Source organism: Amblyomma mixtum, chromosome 9 (assembly GCF_055824585.1).
Source record: "Amblyomma mixtum isolate Tamu chromosome 9, ASM5582458v1, whole genome shotgun sequence".
Lineage (NCBI taxonomy): Eukaryota > Metazoa > Arthropoda > Arachnida > Ixodida > Ixodidae > Amblyomma > Amblyomma mixtum.
In genome coordinates this window covers 122,318,173-122,327,148 of record NC_143020.1, presented here as the reverse complement: position 1 = coordinate 122,327,148, position 8,976 = coordinate 122,318,173, and positions in this window count along the sequence as shown.

Sequence of the window (8,976 nt, the reverse complement as noted above, 5' to 3'; positions counted from 1 at the left end):
GCTGCTGTGTTTTGTAAACCTCCGTTTTCCAAGCATCGGCATAAAAGCCCATGAAGCCGCAGTACATTTCCTTAGGTAGAAGAAATTCTTGAATGATATGATGTTGTAAAGTTTTTTTTTTTTACGTAACTGTGTAAGAATGAGATCGCAGATCGCAGGAAATTTGTATCATGGAGGAAGTGGTTCACGTCTTTCGGAAATGCCAGGTAACATGTCCGGTATGCTAAGATTCTTGTGCATGTCTTCAAAACGCAAGAGTAGTGGCCTGTAACTTGAGGTTTGTTGCTGACTATCGTTTTGGAAGGACACTTTGTTGGTGACCAGCTAGCATCCAGTTCGGTTACATACTAGAGAAAAAAACTTCTCAGTCTTTTGCGACATTCCCGTCTCGGATGAAGAAAGGAGAGCGATGTCTCTGCCGTACGCACCGTGTGTCCACGCAGGGTCTCTGATATACCGGGTGTCCCAGCTAAATGTAACCAAGCTTTTAAAGAACACGGGGTGTCCTAGCCGTCTGAAACCAAATGAGGGTTGTTTAGAGTCGAGTGGTCTAGTCTGCAGTATTTTTTTCGTTCTTCAAGGTTGACTAATTAGTTAAGCTCAATTAACTAACTTCTTAATTACTGACTTGATGAACAAAGGGTCGATGGAAAAGTTGTAGATCGCTTTGAGGAACAGCTACCTGAGACATTTGCAGCAAAGCAATATTTACGTAAAGTAGTTTTTTTACCGGCCTTTAACCACAACCCGCACAATAAGAAAAAGCTTCCACATGACAACTGTGCCACTTCAACGTCCCAAGACGCGCCTTAAAGAATAAAATCAATTTTTTTCTGAAGTCCTCTCCTCGTTGAGACTTTGGGTGCACACTGGGACAGAGAAGTGAGCGAGCAGCTGGTCACGTGACAACTTTCTTTTAGGGCCAATAAATGAAGGTACGTAAATCGTAACTTGACGGAAACAGCACTACAAGCGGTTTTTCGAGGTGATCTAAAACTTTTTCATGCACACTTTCTTCTTGAAGTCAATAATTAAACAGTTAGCTAATTAAACTTAACTAATGAATTAACTTTGAAGAGCGAAATGAATATTAAAGACTAGGCCACGCGACTATGAACAATCCTGAGTTGGTTTCACTGGACTAGGACACTTCGCCTTTTTTGAAAGTTTGGTTACATTTAGCTGGGACACCCGGTATATGGTCCACGGGGACCGCTAACGGCGAATTCCCGACAGCGCCAGCTAAGGCCTGCTTGGGAGGCAAGCGAAGGAACGCGCGAGTCCCCGATGACAACTCACGCCTCCAGACCCCGAAAGAAGTCTTCACAGAACCACTACTGCAAATGCAAAAGGTCAAAGAGGACTGAAAGGGTCTGTGAACGACTTATTCGGAGTAATGACTCCATCGCTATCTTTTATACCCCCAGACGTTTCGCTGAATGATTTTCTCATGCATTACTGAAGATGGGAGGCCACCGCTGGTGAGTGTCCTTTCGCAATACAATGAGCGTAGCCCAATCAGCAAAGAGTCGTCGAAAACAAAGATACCGGTGAAGATTTTTTTGGTGATCATTAAAGACCCCCGCCTGCAGTGAATGTACGGGAAGGAGGGTAAGGAGGTTGGGGGAAGGGGTGGGGGGGACTTTTGATTGGTTTGGTTTGGTTTATTGGGGTTTAACGTCCCAAAGCGACTCAGGCTACGAGGGAAGCCGTAGTGAAGGGCTCCGGAAGTTTCGGCCACTTGGGGTTCTTTAACGTGCACTGACATCACACAGCACACGGGCCTCTAGAATTTCGCCTCCATCGAAATTCAGCCGCCGCGGCCGGGATCAAACCCGCGTCTTTCGGGTCAGCAGCCGAGCGCCGTAACCACTGAGCCACCGCGGCAGGGACTTTTGCGGTCCCTTGAATACAAGAAACAATTTGGCATCGGTATGTTCACCAAGCTCTTTTATGGGTGGCGATATTCCCTATAGAGGGAAAACCATCTGTGGGAGTATGCCAGCAGCATCCATTGTTAGATTTCCTTACCGTATTTTAAAGATTTGTAACTGGTTATTTTGCTACGCTGATACCATAAAGACACTTTCTTCAGACCTGAAGACAAATGGGTACCCATGGGGAACGTTCACTTCACGGTCATGGAAAAGAGTAGTTAAGCAGAGGCGGCGTATAAATTGCTATCAGAATTTGAGGAATGTGGCGTTCAAAGCGGTCAACTCGTAAAGAAAAAATGTGCTCACGGCATGTGCAGTGTAGCAGCCTTAATACATTATTGCAGCTGCTTCCTGAAACATTAGTTTGCGAATCGGTGGTGCAGTTGCCAATTTTGTTCATGAAAGTGCACTGTGCCATCCAATTATATGCCTGTGACACTACATCGTGGGTTATAAATTCTACGATGCTGTGTTTGAGCACTTTTAAGCAGATACTTCGAAAAAACATGAGCCTGAAATACGACGACGGTACTTTGGGAGACATGTTTCTTAATGCTAAATATAAATTGGCTGCTGGAAGCTTTTCCGGCCCCTACAGAGTGCGTATTTGATTCAAACTGTCACCATTGTCGCTCAGCAGTGGCGTATTAAGACGAAAGCCATTAATGCCTCATCATTGTCGACAGAAGGTTGTCAGCAGAGCTGTTACACTTTTTGGTTGGTCGAAATGGTTATGACGTCAGAGTGCGCGGATTCGAAGTAATGAAGTCACCCACGGATGCCTGACGCCCCCTGTTGGAGCACACGACAACTAATAAAAAAATAGTTTTCCGCTCCGTGGCGTCCGTGGGTGACCACATTACATACCTCATTACTGCGAACAGAGCTATGGGTGCAACCGAACTCATCGAAGCAGAGAGAGAGTCGTGCTAAAGAAGCAGTCAAGCTCGGCAGTCAAAGTGTGCAGTTGGAATGTGTAGTCAAAGTGTGTAGTCAAATAAAGCACTAGTACAGCACAGGCAGTCTCGCAGTCAACGCCAAACAGTGCGCCAGGAAAGGCTTTCGCCTTGCAGCACTTCAGAGAGCCAAAGTGACCCCTGAATTTTTTTTTCATGTGAGAGATTAAATAATTCCAGGCGTTCGACGAAACATAATCTGGGTAATTAAAAGCGGGCTGTATGAAAATATTGGTGTATGTGTTTCAATGTTGCGAACTTACAAAGGAATCTTTGGCCTCTCTACGGGCCGCCTTATCCAGTGCGTCTTCTGTAGTGTTCAGTACGTTTCCAGTGACTGAGCACAGTTGTCTGACCTCCGCAGAGCTGTACTGTAGCCGCTTAAAGCAGTCTGAAGAATGAGTAACTTTATGCTTGTGCCAGCCGGGCTGATCGGCCCGAGTCAGTGGTCGCTATGTCACTGTAGGGGCATAAAGTTCTTCAGTGAAGAAACTTTTTTGCCACGTTGTGAAAATCGCCGTGTGCTGTCGTGAGTAAAGGTGCGACATGGTTAAGTTGGTTTGGTTTGGTTTGTGGGGTTTAACGTCCCAAAGCGACTAAGGCTATGAGAGACGTCGTAGTGGAGGGCTCCGGAAATTTCGACCACCTGGGGTTCTTTAACGTGCACTGATATCGCACAGTACACGAGCCTCTAGAATTTCTCCTCCGAAGAAATTCAACCGCCGCGTTAAGTTGAAGAAATTGATAAGAGAAGAGTGCAGAAAAACATTGGCTGTGGTTTAGCTCTGGTTAAACCCGGAGGATTGCGAAAGCAACAGCTGCTCGTAGCCATATATTGTTGCGTGAGCTACATTGCCCACAGTCTCGCCATTTCGCGTGCTCTTGCACGACCATACTGCGCATGCGCGAGGAGCAAGTGACGTCACTACGCACAGCTGTCGTGCCTCGCCGCGCGCGCTTGTCTTCCTTTCCTTAAAATGATCGGAGTGATCTCATCGCACTTGTCATCCTTTCCAAGTTTCTCGACCACGTGTCCGCACGGTTACTTTTGCGGCCTCATTTTCCCCCCGTACCTTTGTGGACTGCACCGACCTTCCCAGAGACATTGCAGCCATCATGTGCTCCGCGACCTTCCCTGATAACCTTCATGCTCATTGGTCATAGTGTTGACACTTGTCGCCAACGAATATTGTATCCACCCCTTATGTAATGCCCCTCACCGGGCCTTTAAGGAAAATAAATGAAATGAAATGAAACGTTGACAACGCTAACGCCAATGAATACAATGAACGACGATGGCCTATGGCTTCAGCGCCGCGTTTCTGGCAAAACTTTGTCAATGCCTGCAGCTCATATCTCTCTTTCATCACTCCACGTACCTGCAAGCACGATTCAGGCGTCCACTGACCCAGGAAGCCATTATGCGCACTTCCTTTCCTTAAAATGATCGGAGTGTAAAACGGAGTCAACGCCAATGAACACAACGAACACCGACGGCCTATGGCTTCAGCGCCGCGTTTCTGGCACAACGTTGTCAATGTCAACGCATGCAGCGCACACCTGTCACTACCGCCACGTAGCTTAAAGCACAGCTTATTCTTGGTGTAGCATATGCGTTTCAGTATGGGATGAGATTGTGCTTAGATGTTTTTTTCCTCTAATTTTGATAACATGAGCCCATTGTAAAAAAGCGCGGTTTGTGCTTAGCTGCTTTTTCCTCACATTTTGATAACGTACGCCCATTGTAAAAAAGCGTGGTTTGCTTAAGTGCGCTGTACCGCTCTGTTTGGCCACCACCTCGGCAGATAATCCTTTGCAACTCAGGTCCTTAGTCGAAAACAAATTTAATGACAAAGGGCAGACCCGTAAGACTATAGGTTTGTCTGGATATAGTGGGAGTTTTGTCTCAGTATCGCTCCAGTACAACCTGCGCGCTACTGCAGGGACCAGGGAAGGAACACAGAGGACACCATCGATTTTGCTTTCGCAGTAAACTTCAGAAGCCGAATTTGTCATGATCCTTTCGGTGTTTGTTCGGCAGTAAGGAGTGCTTCCATCGCTGCACATTTTAGCATTCGAGTGGGCAGATTATTTTCTTGCGGAATTCATCCCATTACCCTAAAAGCCCATCGGTTATATTGCCATGGAAAGACACGCTCTGCCCATGCCCATTTATTTTTCATGATTTAAAGTAGGACATCTGTAATATGCCTCCATTCCATGACCTATTCTGCTTTCTTGCTGCCTTTTATGATTGCACCTTTCCTTTTTCTTCCCGTAGCTGGCTCTACTGTCCTAAATTTAAATTTACTGTTCAGTGCCGTGAGTGAGTACTGGCAAGATACAACTGTTGTATTCTTTCTTGTACGGTGGCTATACCTGTCTGAATATTTGCTATTTTCTAGCTTGTAGTAGATCCGTCCTCTGTGAAAGTTATTTCTTTGTCATAGGACGCCGCTAGGGGGCCAGACGAAGAGAACGCCGTTCGCAAGTGCTCCTGCCTCGACGCCTCCTTACAACCGAAAAACATCAACGCAGTAGAAAATGGAGCACTCCATCGCTTTCTACTGATCAAGCGAAATCCGTGGATATCCGCTTTACATCCGTGAGTCCCGATTTCGCCATTTTCTGCCCGTCGGAAAATCCAAGGCAGAGAACGCCGCGCTAGGCCTAGGCGGCGTCGGGCCGTCGGCCCGAAGGAACGCTGCTACATCTCACGCCGCACCCGTGAGGATGGCTGACGCTGATGCGGCGGCGTCGGCCGGAGCCACGACACCGCTCGAAGAGAATCTTCAAAGCGACGCCAACGCTACCGCCAACGCTACCGACAACGCTACCGACAACGCTACCGACCACGCTAACGACAACGCTACGGACCTCTCGCAGAAGAGAACAATCGACAATGGGGGATGGTTCACTGCCAAATACCAGAACTCGAAACTGATTGCCGTTCCGGAGGCCGGGACAGACGCGGCGGACAATTCAGCGCTGAGCCAACCCAAACTCAAGTGGAATCCCGTTCGGCGAGAGAAGCTACCTCCTTTGCCAAAAAACGACTTCAAAGTCATACTTAGACCGAAGAATGGACTCAACATCAGCGAACTGAGCACGCGTCAGATGGCCCGGGCTATAACTAAAGCATGCGGAAAACCGGACATCTGCAACGAAGGCCGCTTCCTTATACGGCTGCGCAACGGATCCAACATCGCTATACTCAGCACGCCAAGCATGGAGACTGCCAGTGCTGTGCAGTGTATTTCGAGTCTGCGCTTTGATGCAAAGAACTATGCAGTGACAGCTTACGTGGCCGCGCCGGACAATTCATGCAAGGGTGTCATTCATGGAGTGGACGCCGGGACCACGCCAACTGAACTACTCTCACATCTTCGGGTACGTACCCAAGGAGTCAAAATACTTTATGCAAGAATGCTTGGCAAATCCCAAAGCGCGGTCATTACCTTCGAGGGAAAGATCGTTCCGCGCTACGTCTATTATTACGGCGGCGAGATACGTTGCTACCTCTATCGATCATCGCGGCAAGTTTGTTATATATGCTTAAAGGCCGGACATAGGGCGGACGTATGCCCGACACCTGAAGTCGTCGTCTGCTCTAAATGCACCGAGCCAGTGATCGAGGACGGACACTCCTGCGAGCCCAGGTGTGTGCTATGCACGGAAGCGCATCCTACAGGGGCAAAGGAGTGCAAGGAGCGCCTCAGGAAACCGAGACCACGGACGAGAAAAAAAGAGGAACCAGGCGGCGGAGACAACGGCGGACGCGGCCGGGCCCGGAAGCGCTGGTTCAGCGAGGACTCCAGTTCGAGATCCACGTCCAAATCGGCATCGAGATCAGGTTCAAAGTCGAGATCGGCGTCCAGGACCCGGGAGGATCCAGAAACCAAAAAGAAGCAGCAGCAGAAGACCACACCAAAAAAGGAGGAAGCAACCAGGGTGAGCTGGAAAGAGCATCTTTTCCCTACCTCTCCCACTGCTCCAAAAAACACAAACACACAGAAAACAGTGATAGGCAACAACGCTAATGGGGAAGTTAACGCGGAAGTTCAAGAGCTAAGACAAATAATTCAGACGCTCAGGGCAGAAAACGCCGAGCTGAGGCAGAAACTAAACGATCTGATAGACGAACTAAAGGCCCAAAGAACAGGGCAGAACAACACTAACCCGCAAACAGATGAAGATCACGCGACAACTATAGGGCGCCAGGAATTTACAACTGCCATGGTTGCTGTTGACAATGCACTGGAAAATCTTAGCAACCTCATCTCCAACATCCAAGACGAGACGCGCAAGGATAGAGAGCGTCTAGTACAATTCACAGCCATGAAATCCAGAGGAAAACCCTATAACAGGCCATCTCAGTATGGCGAGCAACCGTAAACGCTCGGTCAAGTTGGAAACCCTCGAAATATGGCAGTGGAACTGCCGTGGGATCCGCCGAAAGCAGGGTCTTCTTAAACAACACATCACAAATTGCACCTCTCCGCCAGACATAATCGCCCTACAGGAAACCGGCTGCTCACTCACTCTCGCGGGGTACTCCGTCTACGAGGGGCAGGGGCAAAGCAATGCCGCCACGCTGGTTGCGAAAGCAGTCACCGCAATCAGACACGACATCGACGGAACGGACATTGACCACGTCCTTATAGAAATCATTACCCAAAAGAGAAGTCAAGAAAGCACCTTCCTACTTAACGTGTACAGCCCGCCAAGCCAGAGGAAAGCCAATTTCAGCTACCTGCTAGGCAAAGCAGAAGAAGCAGCAGGCAAGAACGGTATCGTTATTCTGGGGGACTTTAATGCCTGGCATAGAAGCTGGGGCTACGTTCGGGAAACCCAGAAAGGCAGGGATCTAGCCAGAGAAGCTGATCGTAGAAGGCTCACCCTCATCACTGACCACACCCAACCCACGCGAGTGGGGAACAGCATCAACCGAGATTCGTGCCCAGACTTATCATTTGTCAGAGGGGTAAGGCACGCAAGATGGGAAAACGACGGCGAAACTCTAGGCAGTGACCACTGCATCCTGCGCCTTCTTATAGAAACCCTCCCGATCAGGAGACAACATGGCCAGGCTAGACTGACAAACTGGGAAGCCTATAGGAAATCGAGGGCACAGTCTGAAGACGCTGAGATCACCGACATAAAAGGCTGGGTCGCAAGAATCAAGACAGACTGGCAAAAACTAACCCGAAAGGTCGCCCTCACTACCAACACGCCCGAGGTGGACAAACATCTCTTACACCTTTGGGACGCCAGACGGGGCCTACTAAAAAGGTGGAAAAGGCAAAAGCATAATAGGCGGCTCAAGCGTAAGATCGCTGAGGTCACCAGACAAGCCGAAGAATATGCGACGGAGCTCTCGAGGCGCGACTGGAACCAAAAGTGCAACGAACTTCAGGGGACTCTAGGTTGGGCCAAGACATGGGCTTTGCTAAGGGCTCTCATAGACTCAACCACGACAAAATCCGAAACTCGTAAGACGACCCAAAGGATCGCGCACCAGTTCCAAGGCACTGACGAGGAACTACTACAGAACATCAAGCAGCGTTATATCGGCAATGCAACACACGCCGACAGCAGCTTGGCATACACGGGCAAAGCGAATCCCGCTCTGGACGAACCCCTTACCATACAAGAAGTCAGACACGCTGTGATGTCCGCCACAAAGAACACAACACCAGGGAGGGATGGCATCACTAATGCCATGATAAGAAATTTGGATGACAATTCAATCAAAAGATTCACAGAATTCGTCAATAAACACTGGGAACAGGGGACCCTCCCGGACGACTGGCGACATGCGGAAATAGTAATGATTCCGAAGTCCGGAAAGACTCCAAACCTGGAAAATCTTAGACCAATTTCCTTAACATCATGCTTGGGAAAAGTGTACGAGAGAGTTGTGCATCACAGGTTGCAGACACACCTTGAGGACAACGAACTCATGCCGCACACTATGTTTGGATTTCGAAAATACCTATCGACACAAGACGTTCTCCTGCAGATCAAGAAGGGGGTGCTTACTACCGTTCCAAAATATGGAGAAAACATCTTGCTCGCTCTCG